General features: G+C 38.5%; 1 protein-coding gene across 1 annotated transcript in view; it reads right to left on the bottom strand.

Annotated features, from left to right (window-relative positions):
* SERTAD2 (SERTA domain containing 2) overlaps positions 1 to 22,997 on the bottom strand; it is a 103,384-nt gene extending 80,387 nt beyond the window's left edge. Inside the window, exon 1 of the mRNA XM_033124975.1 lies at positions 22,349 to 22,997. The gene's annotated coding sequence lies outside the window, so the exon portion shown is untranslated. The remainder of the gene's footprint in view (positions 1 to 22,348) is intronic.
* Between the last annotated feature and the right edge of the window lie 783 nt (positions 22,998 to 23,780).

Raw genomic sequence — 23,780 nt, 5'->3', positions numbered from 1 at the left:
TTTTAATGAACAGAAGTTCATCAATAATAGTTAAATGTATCTCTCTTTTCCTTTATGGTCAGTATTTTTTGTGTCTTATTTATGAAATCTCTCTGTATTCCTATCTCTTCTCCAATGTATTTTTCTAAACGTTTTATTGCTTTGCTTTTCCCAGTGAGATTCATGGCACTATAGGCTTATCAGTTATTTAGGATTTCTATGGGCTTGTGATTGTTCACAGTAAGGAACTCAACCACTCTCCTCCACATCTTCATACTCGTAAGTCTCATTCAGGAATCATTCTGCACAACTGCTGTCAAGTTTCCATCTGAATCTCTCAATTCAACTTACCAGACAGGCTGGGGATACAAATGTTTTAATACAAGATCAAAAATAAGAGGCCTTAGTTTTCCAGCTGACTCTTCGATAAGTAAACATATCATTCATCCATTTATAGTATTACCATGATGAGGAAAGCTGACTTTCATCCTGCCACAATAAAGTTTTCAAGAAAGTGATGTTGATGTTTTGTTTTAAGACAGAACTGAAAGCATCTTGGGAAATTTTCTAGGTCCACAGGATTTCAGTATTTCTCAGCAAAAGTCAAGTCCAAAACAATGGAGCGCAGCTGACTCAATTTGTTTGACTTTCTTTACAAAGGGCTGAGGAGTAACTCCAGAATATTCCTAGGTAGGAAAAGCACTGTCATATCCACCATGGGAACTGGAAAGGGCATTCCTGTCATGTATTTGTTACCCTCTGAGACCCCAGCATCTTTCTAGAATGTAAGTTACTTCTTCAACAAGACAATAAATATCCATGCCCATTACAGTCACGAAATCAATTAGATAAATTATAATCAATATTTTTTCAAATGAACTACAACAGAATGTAATAGAAAATATCAGAATGCCTGTACGTAGTGAAGGCATTGTTTCATGAAATTTTGTTTCAATTAAATGTGTGTGTATATGTGTGCCTCAATGTAAAATGTATTTTTTACTATGGGTTTCTGTCAAAACATTTAAAAGGCACTAGTCTGACATATTGTAGTGAGCATATATGCTGGGGAGTTTTCTTCCCAACAGCCATCTATTATCCCAGGAAATAGCCACCCACCCACTTTCCAGTCGTATGGATAAACACACATGTCGCCATGTTTTTACATGACCTCCCTCACCCCCACCCCTACTGAGTGACCCAGGGATGGACACACGATTCATATCAATCTGATGAGTTCCTTGCCTATGATTTTTTTTTATTAGTTTCAAGTATACAAAACAATGTAATAGTTAGGTATTTACACTCCTCACAAAGTGATAACCCCCTTCCCCAATCTACTGCCCCTCTGACATCGTATATATCTATTACAATTCCATTGACTCTATTCCCTGTGCTGTACTCCACATCCTGCGACTATATATGTATTAAATTATAGTTGACATTCATTGTTATTCAGCTTCAGCTTCAGGTGTACACTGCAGTAGTCAGCTTGCCTAAGATTTTTTAAAATTTGACATCCAGAGAAATTTTCAGACAGAAGCTATCAGGTAAACTGTTGGTGGCCTTGTTTCCAGTCATGTGGAAAAATGGTCTGCCATGAGAAGGAATGAAGCAAACATACAGAAAGAGGCAGAGGTGAAAGATGGAGAGAGTTCTGGCCACACTTAGGCCAACTACAATACTGCCCTTCCCAGTTTGGTGGCTCAGGCCCTTCTTAGATTTTGTAAGCCAGTAAGTTTCTATTTGCTAAGTTAGTTGGATGCGTTTCTGACACTTTCAGTCAAACAGACAGACATGCAATGCCTGTTTTTCTCCTAAAGTCTTAGGGGCTAAAGTGATGAATTTAAAATTTAAATCCCAATGGATAATGAATTGGGTTCTTGCCCTTAACTCTACGGAACTAACGCACCACCACCACCATTTACCATCTAAGAGGGAAAATTAGCACAACTCATAAAAAGCTACAAATATAAAGATTGTTACTGAATATCAAGTTTAGTATTCCCTACCAAAATGAAATGAAGGACACTTTTCAGTAAACATGGTAAGTGGAGGTAGGACCCTCAAAACCTCTTCGGCAAGTTTACATATACACCATTTATAATATTTTGCCTGTCTTTGTCCTGAAATGAAACCAGTGAGACACAATATGGTAGAAGATGCTGCACAGATGTTAGTCAATAGGGCATCTATTTATTTTTTTTTAAAGCTAACCCAAAATCATTCCATCAAGTTCTTAGGCCCTGGAGAATGGAGTGAGGGCAAGATCACCTGATTACAACCAACTATATGCTGTGTATGATTCAAGGACTTAGGGGCAAAAACGTGAGAGAATGAAGAGAGGTCGGCTGAAAAGCACAACCTGGAACTGACAGAGGTGAGCATGAACCAAGCAAAGAAACTACGAAAGCCAAATGCAGCTTCTCTTCTAAGAATATAAATATAGCTTCCTCCTAGATCTGCTTTACTGGAGGCTAGTTTGCCCTTGAAATTTATAATCCAACTGCCTTTGTATATACCTGAATATCTCATGCAGAACACTGCAGAAACTGACCCATTTACACAATGCAGTTTGTTCAGCTTAGGTAGTAACTACCGAGAAAAGACAAATTTAATTCTGGTGCAAGTTAGGTCTATACAGGCATTCTGTGAGTGTTTTTGCTGGCAAAGTGATCTCATTATATAAAATAGAACTTGTAATTATTCGGTTCAATTCTGTATCCCCTATCAAGTCAGCTTGACTTGGAGACTGCCCAATTTATCGGGGGGTTGAAAAAGGCTCTCCAGGTCCTCAGCTGAGCAGCTCTTAGAGAAGGCTAGCAGGCATGTGACTTGGTCGTCATCCGCTCTCTGAAAATACACACCAAGGAGTTACAAGTTATTAGCAGAGCTTTTGCTACAAGGCACAAGCAATACATGATTTTCTCAGTCAAAACTTCTAGGGACAATGCCTGAAGAGAAATCTGGTGCTAACAGTCACAATTAGATTTGCATTTAATCCTTACACTTCAGCTTCTCAGGGACAGGCAGCATTATTCTGAAAGGCTCCAAAGTGGCCACAGTTGTTATTTTTCACACAACTAGAAGGTCATATAAGAAAGGGCTTCTTCATAAATGTTTCCAAAAGACTGAGACTAAATCTGTGCTATCCATGAATCTATCTGTGACAGTCTTAGTCTTTTAAATGGCTGAACACTTAGCACTGGGTGCATTTTACCCTGGATTAAGTCTCCCCTACTTGATCCTAAATTCCTGCTGGCTGCTTCCAGCACAGAGCTTTGCAAAGGGTAGATGACTGGAAGCTCCAGTCACATTAGCTCCTGGGATGAGCACTGCAGCCTCTGTTAATGGAGGTGTCCTTTTTAAAAGAAAGAGCACATTGGTCTGAGTCTGGGGCCATAGTCTCTGCACTGCCTAGAGTTTCACTTTCCTTATGAAGGGTTTTACTCTAGGTTTTAAAAAAAAAAAAAAAAAAAAAACTATATTAAAACTGAATGGTCCTTAAGGTTCATTCTGCGTGACCACTCTGATTTTAAATATGAAATAACAAGGCTCCTCTTTTTTCTATGGGATTATTAATGTCAAAGTCAACCAGGAAGCCGCCCTTTGATGATATATATGTTCTTACTGTGAGCAACATGACTGGCCACTAAGCTGGATTTGCTGACTGTGGTTTTCTGTGTAGCTCGAAGAGTGAGAGGTACGGAAAACCATAAAGCTGGATGTTATCAAAGTGCCCGTTCCTAGCGCGGTGAAGGGACTCGTGGCGCAGAAGTCCAAAGATGGGGATTCCAGTTGTGGCTCTACTGCTCACTAGCTGTGTGCCCTGCGGCAAGTCACAATTCTGTTTCCTCATTTATAAAGGGGAAGGGCAATACCTCACAAGGTGGCTGCAGCTGCGGGCGTTCCACAAAATAATGGTCCTGAGAACGCTGATCCACAGCAACGCACCATACGGACCCAGGTGGTCTGACTACTGGCAGCGCATCGGCCAAAATGGTATCGTTCAACAAACTTGGAAGAGTTCAAGTGGAGGGCTCGTGCTTTTAGGAAGGGTTAAAATTAAAATTCTACTTCGTTTTCTGCTCCAATTATATCCACTGTGGAAGAGACCGCAAGATAATTACTTGGGAGTTAAAATCTAAGCCCAGCTTGGCTCTCCCACTGCTCCACCACTGACGGCGGTTATCTAACATCTGTCCTCTGCCCTCGCTACTATTTGTTTACAATTACAAACAGCCTCTTGCAGTGATGAGGGGCTCCACTGCTGTTAAATGATAACCTGGGACACTTCAGACATAAGTTTTTTTAACTTACAGCAGAGTTGGGCAGACCCCCTGCGGCCATTCCTGTAAGAAGTGGGTGTGGGCTTCCCCCCAAGGGCAGTGCTGGGGAAGCCCCACACTGGTGCCCACACTGCACAGGCTGCTCAGCTCCCACAGCCGGCCCAGACTTGGAGACTTCCCTGCACAACAGAAGTGAGAGCTTTGGGCCGGCAGCTGTTACTTGCTCCTGACTCTTTGTCACTCACAGAAAAAAGCGAAAGATGGTGGGAAGGAAATTTGTTTCCTTTGTTAAAGCAGATTTTATGGACTTCACTTCTAGCCCTTCAACCTGCTGTCATTTTAAAAACCGACAGTATCGTCTTTTCAAGGCAAAAGTATTTTTTTTCATATGACGAAATAAAATACAAAAGTTTCATGTGAAGCTATGCAATAAAATGTCTCTTTCACCCCAAATGTGTATTTTAGTCAACTACGGTATACGAGTAGATGCTAGCTTATGGAGGTTGCTAATATAGTTAACTTCTGATTATCACAGCTTCAGTTAAAATTCATTTCTGAGTGCTCACTATGTGCCAAAGTACAGTTTTAGAAGGCAGTTTATTTTTTTTTTAAATTATGTTTGCCTCTTTAATACTTTGGATTTTAACACATTTTCTGTCATGGGTGAGCTAAAATCAACATTTATCTGCATTCCCTAAACAGACACCTCAAAATCAGGGGAGCTGGCTCAAGTTGGGACATCGAGCAGAGGTTCGAGTAATTTATTGTGGATGGTCCACACGTATCTATACACCCTTCCCACCCATTCTTAATGTCACACTGAAAAACTATTTCAAAGAAAACACAAACAGAAAACCAAGAGTTAGCTACAACCTGAAGTATTCCCAAACCATATAAGCAACTATCAATCATGGAAGGTAACTGTTCTTGCCCACTTTTTATAACTGCCTTGAAAATAAACTAGAAGTAGGCACGTGAGAAAGACAAAACTATTTTATATAAGAAATTAAGTTATACTTTAACCAGTGGCGCAGCTCTCCCCTCCTTCCCAATAAAATTTGGATTTCCAACTAATAGAACAGTCCTTTCATGTTGGTTTTGTCTCTTCCAGTTAACAACACAAAAGAATTACGATCATTCATCCTCTCAATTTTATATAGCTTTCAGAAGCCAAGTAAAGAACAGGATCATCTTGTTAATAAATCTTTCCCATTAAGTGTAGACTTATGCTAGATTTTTCAAAAGGCTCTCTCTTAGGCAAAGGAGTAGGTTACCTTATTGTCTAGGAGTTCCCAAATGCCGTAAGGCTGTATCTTATTTTAATGCACAGATGTCTTGACTGGAAAAAAAAAAATCTCATAAATCATCATTCCACACATTTTAGATGGGAGAGGAAGTAACATAATAGCACAATTAACAATTACTAAACAAGTTAATCAATATAATGAAAAAAAGACAAAATAATGTTTAAAATGCCTGAATTTCAGTCATTCCACCACTTGCTAACTTTTTAATTCTCTGGACTTGAGAATTAGCTCATTTCTAACAGGAGTATCTACAATTCTTCTGCTCATCACACAGGTTTCTTGCTAGAATGATATGTGAAAATTCAAGGATAAGTACTTTACAAACAGTTTTAAAGGGCCATTCCAGTATTCCTGACATGAACGAATTACTCTGCATTGCATTTATTCAAGTGTGACTGAAGATGATCAAAGCCAGCGACAGGCCTGCAGCAGTTCTGCCAGTTGAGAAGCTCTAAAGTGGGTCCGCTATCACTGCCGCATGGGGTGACATCAGGCTGTTGTTTACAGAAGAAGAAAGGCTGCCAATTTCCACTGAGCAGAAGACCGCAGTGGCCAGCCTCCTTCGGCTGCGTATGAGCAAGAATGGACTCTTTATGCGTGGCATGTGTGTACATGCAACGGTTCACGTGCGGGGGCACCAAAACAAGAAAACTGTTTTGTGTGTGAGCACCAGCACACGCGGTGGGGCTCACGTTTTCACTCAGGCTAATCAAAATTGATCAAAACACAACTTTCACTTTTGTTACTCTGAAGGGAAACTAAAAACTGCCACTCTCAGAAACTTCATCCTCTGTGTGATTTTTTTTTGAAAGCAGTTTTGAAGCAGAACAGTCAGTTCTTCTAGTTTTTACAGACTCCTCCTCAAGTTCTGCAAACATTCACTAACAAAAAGAATTATGGAAGGATGTATTTCAAAGCATAAAATATATTCAGACGGCAGCAGCCAAGTTTTATAGGAAGGACTTCATTTTCAGAGTGGTTGGAGTTGCTTCCTCCTATAAGTTCAGGAAGTACTCAAGTCTTAACATACTCTAACTGAATCCACTTTGGGGAGATATTTTGTTAGGCTTATGACTATAAAGGAGAAAAAGTCTGGCTTATTAACATATGCCCATTCATGAAATTTCCTGGCTGAAAGCAACTTTATGTTAAATTAAATTCAGAAGGACAAAAAGAAAACAGGGGCTGCATTTACTATACTCTTTGTTAAACTACCCATCACCTTCTGGGCTAGTAGTCAAATCAGGAATAATATGGGAACAGATCAGATAATGTTTATACCTGGCACTGAAACTTTACTTCAGACAATAAATCTAGTGTAAATCCTAACACTGGAACACTAAAGAAAAGACATGGGAAATATTTTTGGTACCTGGAAATGTGTTTTCTTTGGTCCTGCTGTAAGTGTATCCGAAAAGGAAAGAAACTATGGCTCAGTAATAAAATGAAGTTGAGGAAGAACCCTGAGTTCTGTTTTTTGGCTCTGTGACTGATTACAGTATAATCCCAGGTCAAATTCTTAGCCAAGATGTGCCCTATTCTTAGTATCTGAGAAATTGAGGTGTTCATAGCAAATATTACTTTCCAATTTTTAGGAGAACATAAGGGAAAAAAACCCAATAAGTAAAAAGTCTTTATACAATGTTACATTACAGGAATTAGAAAATAATAGAAACATGGGCTGGGTATCCAGCCTGATATTGGCTGACTCCTTTGAGAGCTGGGGAAGAAAACGTGCTAAACAAGTAGGAAGTGTTATTAACACTTCCTTCATTTAACAGTAGCGTGAAAAATATGGCACCAGTTCAACTTTTCCAGGGCCGGTTCCAGCAAGCAACCTAAACACATCAAGAAACCTGAAGGGCCATCCCTGGGCTCCTCCTTAGTAGGAGTACTAAAAATGGACAGCAGAAAACCTTGTCGAAAAATATGGAAGTGATTTCAGGTTAGACTTGAAAATAGCTGTTACCAACTTCATTCCTCCATCGGGTGAAGGACACCTGAACACACAAGTCAAGGATGATGCAAAACAATGATAACAAAGGGGCAGCAAGTAGGAACATTAACAAGTCGACAGTCAGGGATGTTTTAAAAGCACAGGAATTTAACTGACTGAACAGAGCAGGGATTAGAGCAGAGTTTCACACATCCTGAGTCAGTACAAAGTTCATGAACTTTATTTATAATGTAAAAGAAATAAAAATTTACATACAGCAGTCAACTTGTCAGTCAAAGCCATCAGCAAGAGCAACAGTACTGAGAAAAACCAACCTGATGGTAATCCTCATGCTGAATGTGTTCCCTTAGCCAACTTACTTAAAATTCTAACATCTACTACTTGGACTTTATTTTTGTTAGCCTTTCTGGTTGTCAAATTGACAGGATCACTATAAAGCAATTAGAAATGCACACCGAAAAAAAAAAAAGAAATGCACACCGAGAAAATGAGGTCATATGAAGGGAAGAAATTTATAATTGGATTGACCAAGTGCCTGAGTTTCCATTTAACACATCACGGCTTAACTGCCGCACTCCAGCATACCAAAACATCGTCTGCTCTGTGGCATACTATTTAGAAAAGTCATAATATACTTGCTTGCGATGCATTTGCTTCATAAACTGCCTCCTTGAGAGCACAAAGGGCTCCAAGAACTAACTCCCGACGCTAATACTCATAGGTGACCACTCAATCATTTCAACTTCAAAGACACACCTAATAAAAGAAAACTCAGTTCCATTTCAGTAACTGACTGAACAGCACAGGACTTCTCTTTGCCAAGAACTTTTTCCTAGTCATAAACATTTCTTTTTTTTTTTTCTCATCACATAATGGTGTGCTGAGTTTGCACTAATACCTGCATCCAGTATTCAAAAGTTCAAGCATAGATATTCCAAAGTACATCTCATTTTGCATTACTAAGGCAAGAAGTAAGGACACTGCTAGCTGCAATGCAAACAACTTGTGCAGAAAAACAACTTGAAAGCTTCCAAAAGAGTAATTCTCACACCAACACCACTTGTAAACTTGCCTTTAAGTGCACAAGTGGCTAATAGAGATGAAGCAGAAGAATCAAAGAACAGGCTTCCACTTTATTTTAGGAAATAAAAAATCCATTTAAAAAAAAAAAGCCCTTTCTAATCCATACAATTATTCAAAAATAAGAGTCACCGTTAACTCCAAAAGAAGTGAAACCAGAACACCAGAACACTTGCCAGAGACTACTATATGAAATGACTAGTCAATTACACAGAAAAAGTGGCAGCAACAAGCAGCTCTCCTCTATCACCCCACAACATGACTCTTTGCCCATCTCCCTGCCCAGTCACCATGTAAAAGCAAAACCAATACCAGTCAAATGCCTTTATGTCTCTATGAGTGATCCTAAATTAGCTCAAATAGAAAATGTTTCACTTTCATCATGTTGTTCTTACCATGCATAAGTACTGCAAAACAACAAAACCAAAATTCACGGCCCAGGTCGCTCGAGTGCACTTACCATTCAGTAGTCACTGTCAGCGATAACATATGAAGTGACCTGCAGTGGAACCCAACCACAGTGCTGAGGAGACAGGAGCGCCCCTGTACCACAGGGTTTGCACATTGAGTGAGGAAAGACGAACTAATGGCTCATTTATGGCTAATTACAGACAAAGTTTTCTGACAATCAAACTTTTCAACCATAATACAATTCTAATAATACCCTCACACTACCTTTTGGTTTTTCCAGTGGCAAAATTTAAAAAATTACTTCTCAAAACTCAAGTTGACCAGTAAGTGTCCCCAAATGCTTCATGACTCAGTCACATAGCACATAGAGATGCACAAGTTTGAATGGCACAATGCTTAACATGGCAAAATGGGACTCGTGGCTCTAAAATTTCCCCCGTGATTTGGGTCTTTCAGAAATAACAAAAATCATTCTCCAAGTATAATCTCTTTTCCAAATAATTTTTTTTAAAGATACTGTAAATATCTTTTTCTTAGGGGGCCAACAATTGTTTGTTGGCCATGCTGCAATTTTCAGTCAAAATAAGAACTCCTTATGAAAAATGAAAACAATAAATGACCTGGGACAAAAGCAGTTTTGCCCTTAGAATCCATTCCATACAACACTAGACCCTGCCCATGAGAAGCTCCAAGATGGAACACAGAAATAATAGAATCAAGAAAGAAACAAAGACAAAGCTCTGGCAATGACTCTATCATTAGAATATAAGTCCTGGGTAACGAGAGGCAGATAATGTCCTGCTCTCCAACCCACTGTCACTTGGACTTTTGTTCCATTCTCTCAGGGAGACTAAAAAGTAGGGGCAAGGAGCACAGTTGAAACATTTCTCCGCAGGGAAGATAAAAAAGAAATTGAGTCAGTCCCAGCGGCTTAGCCTTGATTGGTTGTTACCTGCCTGATTGAGTGTCTGAAGACAGGAATGCATCCCTGATCCAACTGCTAATCCCAGCAATCAATATGGCCAACTGTATAGCTATGAACAAATGTTTCCTATGCATGACTTTTCACATCACTGCAAAGCCAGCCTTATTCTAGTTAGGAAATTAAATTTTAGTTTGAGCTTTTGGATCTTGATCTTTGCTTTCTTTTCATTTCTTTTTTTAACATTGGGTAGTGGAAACAAAAATAAAATTTGGTATTAGATGGGAAACAACAGCCATTTCACTTTTCATTTCAGCCTCTGAGCCACTGGCAGCAAACCTTAGCTAAACAGTAAAAGCATTTGTTACACAGCAAAGGGAATCCTGTCCACACAACTTTTCTGCAAGGTACTAAAATTAAAAATTTGCCCAAACAAAACCAAGCTTCACAAGTTATAACCATATGTCATCCTTTCAAAATGTAACCAATAACACTTCGAGGAAACGCAATACCAATTTCAAACTTTAAAAAAAAAAAAAAAAAAAAAAAACTTTAGCACTTTTAGCTAAAATTATAGCCACGATATCCCTTCTCTGGCTTCTTTAATAAAATTACAATTTATTTCAGAGCTCTGTTTTCATTGTGCTGCTTCAAAATTTAACGTTTACAGAACCTTCATTTGAGATGTATAAGACACATCAACACACACTTAAACAGTTCCTTTAAAAAGTATCCCTCTGGCTGAAATGATTCATGCCAGCAGAAGCTTTGAATTATGGATGGAACCATTCAAAATCTGAGTATTTTCAGTATTCAAGGAGCTTAATAGATCAATAGCTATCTCGTCTACACTAAATCTAAAAATTAAAGACACAGTAAAAAGAAAACTATAACTGAAAAGGGAAAGGCATTTCATCATTTTTCAAGTCAACAGAGACACAAGACTTTTCACCCTCCTTCTATTCCCTTGCCATGGAGGTTGGCAGGAATTAAATATTCTACTTAAGGGGTCAAGAAAGATCGATAGCTCTCCTTCAAGAGTGATCCTGTTGTTTAAGTAGAAAATTAAAAAAAAAAAAAGTGAGTATCTTCCCATATGATTGGATTGTGACAATTCTGCAGGACTTCGCAGGTGTTTCAGGAGTGCTTTAGAAATCCCATAGGGGAAAAAAATGACAATCCTTCTCTACATATTTTGAAAAGGGCATGCCTGAACAAAGACCCTCCAGTATTCACACAGACTGGAAAACACATCTTTGGAAGATGATTTTCTCATGAGGAGTGAGAGAGGATTCAAGACCAAACAATCCAAAAAAGACTTGCTGGTAAATTAGGCACAATTCTTTTAAGAGAGTAAGTTCTGGAGAAACCAGAGCAGCTGAACTACCATAGTAAGTCTAGATTTTCTCAAAGTATTAAAGACTTGGCCTATACTGGACAAACAAGATACAATAGTTCAAATAGAGCATTTTATTTTGCTGACTTTTTCACAGGTAATGGTGAATTTTTCTAATAAAAGGAGAAAATCTATTTCAACTCTTGTTGTTTTTACCAATAGTGAAATAAAGAGATTTTTGTTTACATTTGATCTGGAGCTTGATAAATATGTATACACTGTTGACAGTTTCCCTTCCGTGGCTTTGGAATAATATAAACTTGAAATATATAAGAAAAAATAAGATTGGCCAAGGGTAACGGAGGGTACTTGACCAATTTGCAAAGTATACATAAAATGCTATGTTCTAGATAGTGAGGTGAGAGAACAGGTAAGAGACTAGTTAAGGGAAAGTCACTTACATATATGCTTACTAGTATGGAATGTGGCAGTGTCAAAGGAAGACAGAATTTTCTATAAGATGTAAAGGAAAGAAGAAAAAATAGAAATTAGTATTTATTAAACATCAGCTTTCTGTTGGTTGCTTTAGCTATTGTTTATCAGTTAATAATCACAGAGATAGCTATCACTATTCCCATTTGACAGCAAAGAAAACTGAGGCTTAGAGAAGAGTGATGAACACTGTTAGTGGTAAACCCAATGCCTATTCCTCCCTTCCTCTCCCTAAGCGAACCCCATTACCAGATTACTTACTGGTCCAGACAGGGACAGAGATGCCCAATCAAACAGAAAGATGACAGTCCACGTCTGTGCAGACATTGCTGACTTCCTCTGAATACCATAATGTATGAATGTGAACCAGCTTGAGAAAGGAGCCAAAACAGAAGTCGGAAGCCAACAAGAAGTCTGGCACAGCAGAAGGGTGGTAAGAACCTGAGCTACAAAACTGACCAACTCTGAAGTCTGCCCTACCTCTGGATCTGTTGTGAAATAATAAACTTCCTGATATTCCAGTGAGCTAGAGGGTGGTTTCTCAAAACATCCTAACTAATGTAAGGATTTAATTCACCAAGGTCACCTGCAGTAAGTGGCAGAGCAAGTATATGAACCAACATCGTTCTGGCTCGAAAATGAGCTGTCTCCACTAAACCACACTGCGGCATGAACTTTGATAAATATTTTTTTCTCATGATGCCATCATGCGATGTTAGAGCTAGAAAAGATCTTACCTCACCATAATAGGAAAATGCATTTACCTCATAAAAATGTTTGAAATAGTGGCCTTATTGCAAACACAGAGAAGAAACTCTCTTCAGCAAAAATCCCTACAATTTCATATTCTGCAGAACTTCTCACTTGATATGCATTTAATGTTTAGTAGAAAATGAATTCACATGCCTTTAATAAATGGAATTGAGCTCTTGAAAAGCCTTCCAAGTTATTAATTTTCTTAGGTGGGATCGTGGTACTGTGGCTATGTAGGCAAATGTCCTTATTCTCAGAAGATGCTTAGTGAAGTATTTAATGGTAAAGAGCCTTAATATATGAAACTTACTTTCACATGGTACAAAAAAGTATACATCGAGAAAGAAAGGGGGAGAGAGAGTCATCAAGCGAATGTTAACAATTCTTGAATTTAGATAGAGGGAATATGGGTGCTTGTTGTATTATTCTTTCAAGTGTTCTACATGTTTGAAAAGTTTTACAATAGAAAACTTGGGTGTGGGGGAATCTGGTGTGGGAGAGAGCACTGCAGAGAACAGTGTGGCTATAGATTAGAATAATCTGGGGACTTTTCAAAACATGGAAGCCAGGGCCTCACCCGGGTTGAGGCCTGGGCATGGTAATCCTCAAGTGTCCTGCTGGTATGGCAGAAAGAGCTTACGCTTTAAAGTCACAACTGTAATACTCTGATAGTCCCAGTCCTATAAAGACAACTCTGAAAATTTCTCTAGACTATTTTTTATTCATGAAAAATTGCCAGCGTTCTAAACTTAACATAAGCATTAATTTCGACAACAAACTTCCCTGCAACATACATTGGGTGACATAGGAATATTCAATTAATATCAAACCATCACTTTAACAAACCTATATTACCGTTCCTGTGCTGTGCTCAAGACATGGGGACAAGAAGAATACAGCAGACTAAGTTTTTCCCTAAACAAATGTACTCATAGAGTCTATGGTCCAACATGCCAAAATTTAAATTTAAAAAAGCAAAAAAAAAAAAAAAAAAAAAAAAAGTAACACTATTTGAGAAGCATTAAACCAAATAGCCTCTTTAAAAAAATTTTTTAAAAAAGTCTTATTAAATCATGCTCTTTACTCCACACCAAAGATAGTCATAATCTGTTAAACTATAAGGAAAGGAGGATTCCTTGAAAAATACACAACTCCAGTTCTCCAAATTCAAATTTGTGCAAATTACTTAAAGATACTCCAGTGAGCCTTATATATGGAAAAAAGCTCTCTGAGGTCCTATATCTAAATTTCAACTGGCGCATGGGGCCTCCTCGGTTCTATTTGTCTTTCTTAAAACATGTGTGTCTGGGGTATGGGATGGAGGTGAATAAATGGTAGATGAAATAAAATGAAGTAATAAAAAAATAAATGCCAAACTTTAAAAATATAATTCTTATAATAAGGATTTTATCTTGAAAATATACCTTACAACCTAAGTGGCTTTTTTAAAAAAAAAGTGTTTTTGATACACAATGAACACATACAGCATTTAAAATGTATAATTTGGTATGTTTTGACATCATGTATACACCCTTGAAAAACATCATAGCAATCAAGATAATGAACATAACTATCCTAGGCGGACTTTTGAATCAAATAGATGTGTGTGGCACAGATACAGTTTTCAGGAAAAGAAACTCTTGATAGAAATTGTTATTAAAAAAAGAAGAAGAAGTTTCCACATACTTTCATCAACAGATAAAATAAACATTGAGGCTTTGGATTTTTTCTCCCTAATTTAAATCTAATAGACAAGCATATGTTGTGTTATTCTATCTTAGATTGAGGCCTCAATAAACAAAACTGCATTCCAAAAACAAAGGGATTCTTAATATTTTCAAATATCCAGGAAAATTTTAAAAAAGGCATAGTCACACAGCATTCTGTTTGAGAACTTAAACATACACACATCAGGAATTTTGCTAATTTCAAAGCAAAACAATTTAGAAAGATTATACCTACATATTATAGCAATATATATAAACTTCCTAAATTTGGTATATTAGGCCCAAAGCACTCCCATTTCACAGGCAGGGCTGCTCCAGGCAAAACTGAGGAAGAAAGTGTGTCTGCAGCAACTGCCAAAGCCTCTGTCTCCACTTCTTTCCTCCCCGTTCAGTGTTTCTTCCATTTTTCAGTGAACTCCCTTGGTCCACAGGGCCCTCACCGATGTGCCAGGCTTCCCAAAGCTATGGAGTAATTTTTGTCCTTGAGAACCTAAACCATATCCATGGTGTGTCCATACATTCTGCTTCCCATGGGGATAGCTAGCTAGGGAATGCAGTAAATGGCTAGGATGTGTGCTCCATTCCCTTTTCCTTCTCTTCCTTGCTGAGCAGTTGCAGTAGTTGGAAGGGGGACTGCTCTACCCTGAGGTAACTCAGGCACAAAGAAGGTCTGCTCACCATCTTTGCACGAACTTGAAAGGAAGGATGGATTGTCACGGAGGCCACCCAGGACCTATAGAAGGCAAGTCCATTTGATCTAGAACTAAGTTTACTGTGGTGGTGTACACCAGAATTCCCATCAAACTAAATACCATATTGCCTAATACAAGAGACTTCATTTCCATGTGGAGATCTTTTGTCTCCTCAACTAGACGACGAACACCATTATGGACAGGTGCCAAGTCTTACTACTAGTCTCTGAGACCCCTAAGCACCAGGCACATGTATTAAATATTTATAAATAAAAATAAAACAATAAAAATCATTGTTACATTGTATTAATGTTATTTTACTGCAAAAACACTTAGATATATCTACTTTAATATTTGAAGTGGAAATGTACACTAAGGGTTTTATTTGTTTGTTTAGGAAAGTACTTCGTTTTCACAATCATAAAAACAAAAAATTAGTTCTTTATGTACACTAGACAAAGCAAACTTAAGATTTTCTTGCTAATTGTGCAATATAACTGATATGACTACATTTCCATTGTGCAATTTTCAGCGTTACACATATTTTTCAGGCTCTGTTACAAAGAAAACAAAGCAAAGGGAGAAAACAACTTTAAAAAGTATAAAAAAAAAAAAGAACCTGGGAAAAATTTCAGACTATGTCTACTGTCAGGTTCTTCAGGATTCACAGATGAGGATGATTTCAGATTTCTGGTAGAATCATCTGTCTACATTATAGCTTTTTAATATTTCAACTCAAACTCAAATTAGAATTGTCCATTCAAATGGAGTTTTGTTTCCGGATTTAGGATTCCTTTTATACCAAGTCAAAGGGCATAAAATCCATATAAAAACATCTTACCTTTTTTTCAGATCATTATTACACAATGTTCAGTTTTGACTACTTCAAAGTAGTAGCTAACAAGCTCAGCACACACCAAATTGTTCGGGATATGATTTCTACAGGATGGAAATATCTGTCTCTTTTCTTCACTGCTGTAATGTATGTGCTCAGTACGAGTAGCTGGCCCATAGTAAATGCTCAATAAATACCTGTCAAATGTACTGAAAGAATGAACAAATAAATGAATGAATGGAAGCTAGGAATGGGATATAGCTGTGTATGGGGGGGCAGGATATCGAGCTCCTTCCATGAGTCACAGTTTTCATAAAGTACAATTTCTGGAAAATCTCTTATTTAATCAACTCCAAAATGCAGTTTATCTAATCTTATATTTGAATTGTTTAAATAAAAAGTAACAATGAACTGTTTTTTAAATCAAAAAGATTCATTTTGTTTCATCAAACTGAAAGGTTTTCTACTACTGATATCTGAATGTCAGGTATTTTGAGAAAATATTAAACATTCTCTCCAAATCAATGGATTTTGGTCCTTAGGAAAACTTTTTACTCAAAGGATTTTTATGTAAACCTTTTTTGTTTAATAATACATATTCATTTTCATACCCTTTGATTTCCTGGGTGAAAAGAACCCTTAAAATCAAAACAAAAGTTAACTCAAAGGGATACATTTCATTTGAGTTGAAGCCATGAAAGACAATAAAGCTGATGGTTACTTCACCGGGAACCATTAATCATTCAACAATGATAAACCCTGGAAAACCTCAGAGTGGACTTGGTCTGATGTTCAGTCTGGTTTTAAGGAGTTAAAAACAAAACAAAACAAAACAAAGGAGCTGCTCTTCATGTCTAATGTGACATTCTCAGGCCAGCCACCCACTGCGGTGGTCCGATGGTGATGGTCATTGCCGAAACAGCCACCACAGCTCACCAGAGAGCACTTTCAAGGTAACATGGACAGAAAAAATTCTGTGAGTATCCCCCCATCAAAGAGGTTACTAGACAAGCGGTTAATAAGAAACATGTCACAGTTTTCCCTTTCACTACGCCATTTAAGCTAAAACTTGGTTTTAGGTTTACAAAATGGCCCCTTAAGTTCTATGTAGATTAGATGATCAGAGAGCTTATCTTTTGAAATAAGGCAAAGCAAATTTTCTATAGAGAAGACCTTTGCCTCAGTCTCATAAAAGCAGACTAAAATAAATTAAAACTAACTTCATACCTCATACAGAGGCATAGGCAAAAGATAGTTAAAGGAAAAAACCTGCTGTGATCAAGGTAAAAGAACACCAGTGTGAAAAGAAGATAGAGCAAAATAAGAAAGAGGCTGCATAAAAAGAAAAGACAAACTCATGTGGAAATATTAAGAAAACTGAAAAACAATGGTAGAACAACGAGAAGAGGGTTATGAAAAACAGAAAACAATTAAATTAAAAGTGGGCTGTTTGGGTCATTTTATTTAATATGGTAGGAGTAAACATTCAATATACTAAAGAGTTATACATACATACCACCACACAAAACAGACATCAACGTGGCCTTTAAATTCAAAAGTGGAGAAGAAACCTGATCATTCTAAGTTTCAGTCAATTGGATGAACAGGACAAAGGACAATATATTTTTAAAACTTGCTTTCTGCTTAGCAACCTTGCTTTAGAGGATCACTGTCCACTACAAGTATACTTAATATTAGCTGGAATAAATAATACTTCTTTGTATGTCCACTTGCTTTGATAGGTCTTACTCTGAGTACAGTAGAATCTCATTTCCATTTAAAAAAGTGAATAACAACACCATGAGACTGTGACAACCCTTCACTAATAACCACAAAGAGGTAAAGCTGAATTCCAAGAAATTTATATATCGTGCTAACTCTGGGCTTTTGACTTTGAAACACTCCTAACTCACTTTTAGGGACAAGAGGAAAAAAGACTAGTTTTTAATATACGAACTGTTGTCACCTGCCTTCCCAAATAAAAGATTAGCTGGAATAAATGAAATCCTCCAAGCCACTATATTCTGAAATGTGCACATTTTCACTGCATTCAAGGTACAAAATAAATGTGTGTAAGGAGGAGTCCTATAGCTAAATAATCCTTTTGAAATTTAAAATTAAATAATATGATTAATTTTTCTCTTTGCATGAACTTCTAATGGAATCTGATATATCTGAATATTTTTTCCTGCAATGCACAAGCAAGTTTTACAAGCTTTGATACATTTAATCAAATGTATTATCTCTTAGATACATAAAGTCTGTTCTTAGGACATCAACAACTGCCATACCCAGGATGTACCAAAACTCAGTGTTAGCATGTAAAATCCCATTCAATTAAACCAAAGTCCCTTGCCTCTTTAAAAGGTACCTTATATATTCTTGTGAACATACCAATAAGAAGTTCCTTCAAATATAAAATTAAAAGGAAAAATGCCCTTCAGACAAAAGTCTAAAAGGTTCACAATTTTTAAATAATGATAAATATCTATTTCTAAATTCTAAGGTTTACTTAGTATTTGCTTGCATAAGTCCTTCTCCAACTTATGAAAACATAAGTTCAAAAGGCACTTACAACTTACCCCTACAACGTCCTCTGTGAATGAGGGTAGGGTAACTGCCTTCCCTCTTCCCACTGAAAGGATATGAACATAGAAAGTCATGGAGGTTAAGAGTAATGTTCAAGGTCACGTGCCAATAAGTAGCGTTGCTCAGTCTAGAACTCCATGGACCTTAATTCTAAGTTTATGTCAATAGATAATGCATATATTATTTTCCTCTCCTTTTGATCACAGACAGAATACAGCAGGTCGAATAATGTAGTTTCCATTCACCTGTTGTTTCATTAAAACGTTGATGAGATACCATAGGAAATTACTCTTGACTCTTGTTTATACCAATTAGCCCATGGTAAAACTGATTTCGTTTTAGTTGTTTCGCTTGAAGTTGCAGAACTTATCGATGACATTAAGTGAGGTCTTATCGTATATGGTTATCCATTTTCCTAATGTTAGAAGACAGGATAGAAATCACAAGTCCTAAAGGTTACATCTATCTCGCTTTCCTCTTCTTTCCAAACAATTCATCAGAAACATTGTTTTTTTTAAAACTCGGAGACATCTTATATGTCTGTAAATACTAATAAATACTTGAATGTCTTTACAAAAATGTTAAATGAGAGAGATGTGGGCTACAATGTCATGATAAAAGCGAAAAATAAGTGACCTTCCACCTTGCAAACCAGACACTTAAGTGTAGTTTCTAAGTGGCTATAAATTAATCTTTTAAAGTTTTATTTTAGATTGCCTGCTTCAAAAGTATATGAACAAAAAAGGGCAACTTTTCTAAATTAATTGTTTTAGCCAATGGAAATGCAATATATTATATAAACTGGGTAACTGATGACTAGGTTAAACAAAGGATTATGTATAGAAAATTATCCACCTTGTACTACATAGTTTACATATTTGAAAAGTTTTAACAATGTTACAGAACACTGTAACACTTCTGAGTAGATTAGTATTCAGATTTCGTTACTGGGGAAATCTCTCATGAAAGATATTTTTGCATTTTATAATTTCAGGGGGCGTGACAATTAAACTGGATTTTACTGACAAGTTAAACAGTGATTCTATAAATGAAGCAGGTGGTAGGCCCCATCAATTTTGCTTACTTAAAAAAATATATATTCCCCAATTGTGTAATGCCTATTAAGTGTGCAATGAAGTTTAAAGTGTTATATCTACTAATTGCATATATCTCCATTATGATTCCTATTACACTATTTACTGCAGCTATTTCAAAAGCTAATTATTTATTAAGACTACTCAAGAGAAAGAGTTTCATTCTTGAATGGAAAGAAATAAAGCTTTGATCCTTAAGGAAATGATGCTATTTTATTTTCACAGTGTTAATTTGATAAATTCTCTGTTATTATTAATTCTGAGGCTGATAATAACATAACATCATTTGGGATGTTCAAAATCTAATTCGTATAATTTATATTAACTATAATAACATTCAATTTAGTGACAGAAAGTTTGGAAAATCTTACGATAAAATATGGGCATGTCAGGTACCAAGGGACGATATTTGATATGTACTTTTCAGACTATTTTAAGTTTAATCTTCAAAATGAAAAATATTTTCTTAATAAAATGTTATACTGTAATTCCCCTTATTTATCCTCTATTTATAAAACATAATAATTGAGAATGTAAAAATTCAACTCAACAATACAAATAATAGTATTCTCCACAGTATCACTTATAACGTCATTGAGCTACTCATAAACAACTTGAGAATAACATTATTTAATTCATTCCACAGAATTAATTAAGCTTCTTTATATACCGGACACTCTGCTAGGCACTGGAAATTAAGTTATGAAACACTATTCTTACCCTCAAAGAGCTTTCTGATTAGCAGAGGGGAAAATCAGACAACAGCAAATGTGTGATAGTATCATTATAATAGAGGTATGTATAGCCGATTGTGCAAATTTAAATGAAAGAGTAATCTCAACTCATCAAATATCTAAGTTTCATAGTCATATAAACTCTAGTTTAAAAGTATAAACCCTATAGAACATCATGCAAATTGATAAGAATTCTGCTTATTTTGACAGAAATAATTCTTTACGTTTACAAAAAATGTACCCATGTTTCGAGACATATAAGGAGCATAACAGAGAATTGAACTTGAAAACATACCAAACACTAGTCAAGATCTTTGCATATATTAACTCATCAGACCTCACAATAACCCTATGAAATAAGTGCTTCTATTATCCCCATTCTACAGACAAAGAGTCTGAGGTTAACTTGACCAAAGTCACAAAGACAATAAGAGGAAATGCTGGGACTTGAACCTACAAAATCTGGTTGAAGAGGTTCCACTATTAACCACTAACTACACGACACATTCTCTCTAAGGGTGGGTGGTGATGATGGAGCAGCTAACACCAAGTGCTCTGTGACATTGTGCATTGTCACTTATCTTTACAGCAGCTCTCTGAGGAAAAGTCATCCTTCCCATTTACAGGAGAAAAACCAGCACAGGCCAGGTTTGAAACTGGCCCAAGGTCAGACAGCCATCTCAGGGTGGCGGCAAGATTCAAACTCAGACAGTCTGGCCTCTCAATGATTCAGTCTTACACTCATGAGAAAGGCCATATGATAAAATGTATTGAACAATTCAAAAAAGCTTTGTGTAAGTCTTCCTGAAATACTCTGCAAGGTTTGGGGGCTCATGAAAAGCATTTCCTTACAATAGCATTTACATTTGAGTCAACTTTACTACTTTGGACTGATCATAAACACATTTCTGCTCTTTAAAAAGAAATCTTTCTGTAGAAACTTGGCAGATTTCAGAACAGGAACAGTCTATTCTTTAAAATTAAATTTAGTAACAAGTTATTCTGATTAGTCTGAAAGAAAAGGAGAGAATGAACTACTAAAGAGTTACTCTGATTAGTCTGAAAGAAAAGGAGAGAATGAACTACTAAGAGGTCTTTCCTGTACTTTAATATTTCAAAACATGTTTGGTTTGGCCTAATTTGAATCTTGTGGACAAATAGACCAGAACTTGATTCAAAAAGAATAATACCATTTAATATAGGCTGAATTCTCAAAAGTGACCTCAGAAGCCTACTCAGAGTAACTACTTCTCATAATTTTTACTTTTATCTCAAATTAAATACTAAAGATTCATAAGGCAAGAGTCTCATTAAACATACATGGGCAAGTATGTGTACTTTTGAGTCCAACAATCAAGAAACCAAATTAAAATTTTACAACATTCTGTAGCATGATATTGTTTAACAGCAATCAATACAAGAGGGATATCAAAAGAAAAAAAATCCGTATTTACCCTTAACACACGCCACCGTGCCCAGTAACTGAGAAATAAAAAATTCTCTGTTGTAATTTCTTGCTAGAGTAGAGGTGAACTAAAGATGGAAGTGTCAAGCTGGATTTTCATCTTGCCTTGCTTTCCTCCAACAGGTTCAAAGACTTAATATAATAACCTTTAATACTGAATTCATATTTTTTCAAAAGGGAACCTAAAACACTATTATACAATAAAAATAGTAAGCCACGCCACTAGGCAACCTGTCTTCCCTTGCTCTATTACTACACATTCAAATTAGAAATACCTTTTGTTTTGCCTTTATTGAATAAAAGTTTAACTTTGATTTGGAGGAAAATGTACCCATTAGCCGTTTTACACTTTTTGCAGGTCATAGAGTCTATCAGATCACACTGCTGACTACCATTCACTAAGCATCCTAAAGGCAGCAAGCTTGCCATTACCGCTCAGTTTATAAGCGTTATAACGTCCGGATGGTGGAAGTCTGGCAATACCTAGAAATACAGCAGGGCTGGTGAATAAGGAGTCGAGGGGCGGGGGAAGAGGAGGCAGGGGAGGGAGGCAGTCGCCACCTCAAATCCACGCCGGACCAGGAGCCTTCTTCCCACAATGTGATCCCTGTCCTCCCCAAAGTGGATCGGCTACCACATTTTTCCAGATTCCCCCCCCCCCCTCCAAGACCCCACAAGGTACTCACCCGTCCGCGAAGAAGTCGCCACCGGGTCCAGCTCTGAGACGGGTCGGGGTGGCAGCGAGGGAGGGGACGTCTGAGCTGTGGGCGGGGGGTGTCGGTGCGTCACTCGAGTGCAGGACGGTGAGTTCGAGGGGTGGGAGCGGTGAGGAGGGAAATCAAGTCACGACCGAAAGCGGAGGAGAAACGGAGGGGCGGGTGGAGAGCCCCTTTCCTAAAATGAACTCCCCTGCCCCTGCGACCCTGTGCCCCAGGGAGGGAAAATTAAAATCGGGGGAAATAATAGACTGATAAATAAATCTCTAAAACGCCGAGGCGCGAGGAACAGACTTTAATTTAAAGGGGGGAAATGGAGCGAGGGCTGGAGGGGAAATAGAGAGAAGTGGCTCTGGGTCTATCCCATGCCTTTGCAGTCCCCAAGCAGAGGAGGAGGCTGGCAGGGGGGAAGTTGCAGCGGCTCCTAAGGAGGAGGAGGAGGAGGAGGAGGTTACACCGTAACAAGTACAGACAGACAGCCATGGATCAGAGGGGCGCTGCAAGCAGGGGCGGCCGCGGCTGGGTGAGCGGCGGTGGCGGCAGCACCGCCTGCTCAGCTCGCTCAAGACATTTAATTGGATTGATGGGTTGTGCAGTGACTCACAGACTTTACAGAGTCGTACAGCAGTCCCCGCCCAGCTGGACAGGGTAGATGCGGCGGGGACGGGCGGGGAAAAGGGGCAGTGGAAGAGCGGGGAGGGGAGGAGGCGACTGAGAGGGCGAGGAGTTGGGGGGCGGGGAACGGAGCGGATCCACCCAATGGCGAAGCACGCCGCTCCGACAGGCGTGGGCGTCGGCCAATGACAGCACGACTCGATAGGTGGCTGGCTTCTCCCCTAGCCCAATGAGTCTACTAAGGACACTGCCGCGAACGGGGAGTGGGGGGTGGGGAGAGGTGGGTGGACGTTGAAGTGGGGGGTGGAGGGAAAGATGAGGCGCCGGAGACCAGCGGAGTCACTCTGCTCTCCTCGCTCCAGAAGTGCGCCTTCCGCCAATCCGAGAGCCGTGTGGGGGTGATGGACGCAAGCGTGTGACCAATGAGGAGGAGAAGGTGCCGCAGCAAGCCCCAGGGAAGGAGTAGGCGGGCCAGCGCTCTCCCCTCCCTCCCGCGGTAGGGTTCTCCCTCCCGCCGGGTTCGGGTCAGTCACGCAAATAACAGTGTGAGGGCTGGGGCAGCGCGGGGGGGGGGGGGCGGCGGAGGGGCCGTGCTGCTGGCGGCGTGACAGCGATAGGGACTGGCTGTGCTGCCGACTTCGCGCCGGCAGGAGGAGGCGGCGGCGGAGGCTGATTCCTTACTCAGCTTGCAGGCTGCTGCTGCTCCTCAGCCTCTGCCTTGCGCTACCGGGGAGTCCCTGAGGCCAAACCCCACACCTGAGGGGCAACCACATTTGGAGTGAATCAG

Source organism: Rhinolophus ferrumequinum, chromosome 13 (assembly GCF_004115265.2).
Source record: "Rhinolophus ferrumequinum isolate MPI-CBG mRhiFer1 chromosome 13, mRhiFer1_v1.p, whole genome shotgun sequence".
Classification (NCBI taxonomy): Eukaryota; Metazoa; Chordata; class Mammalia; order Chiroptera; family Rhinolophidae; genus Rhinolophus; species Rhinolophus ferrumequinum.
Note: the sequence above shows the minus strand (reverse complement) of the source record. Positions and strands in the feature narration are given on the sequence as shown.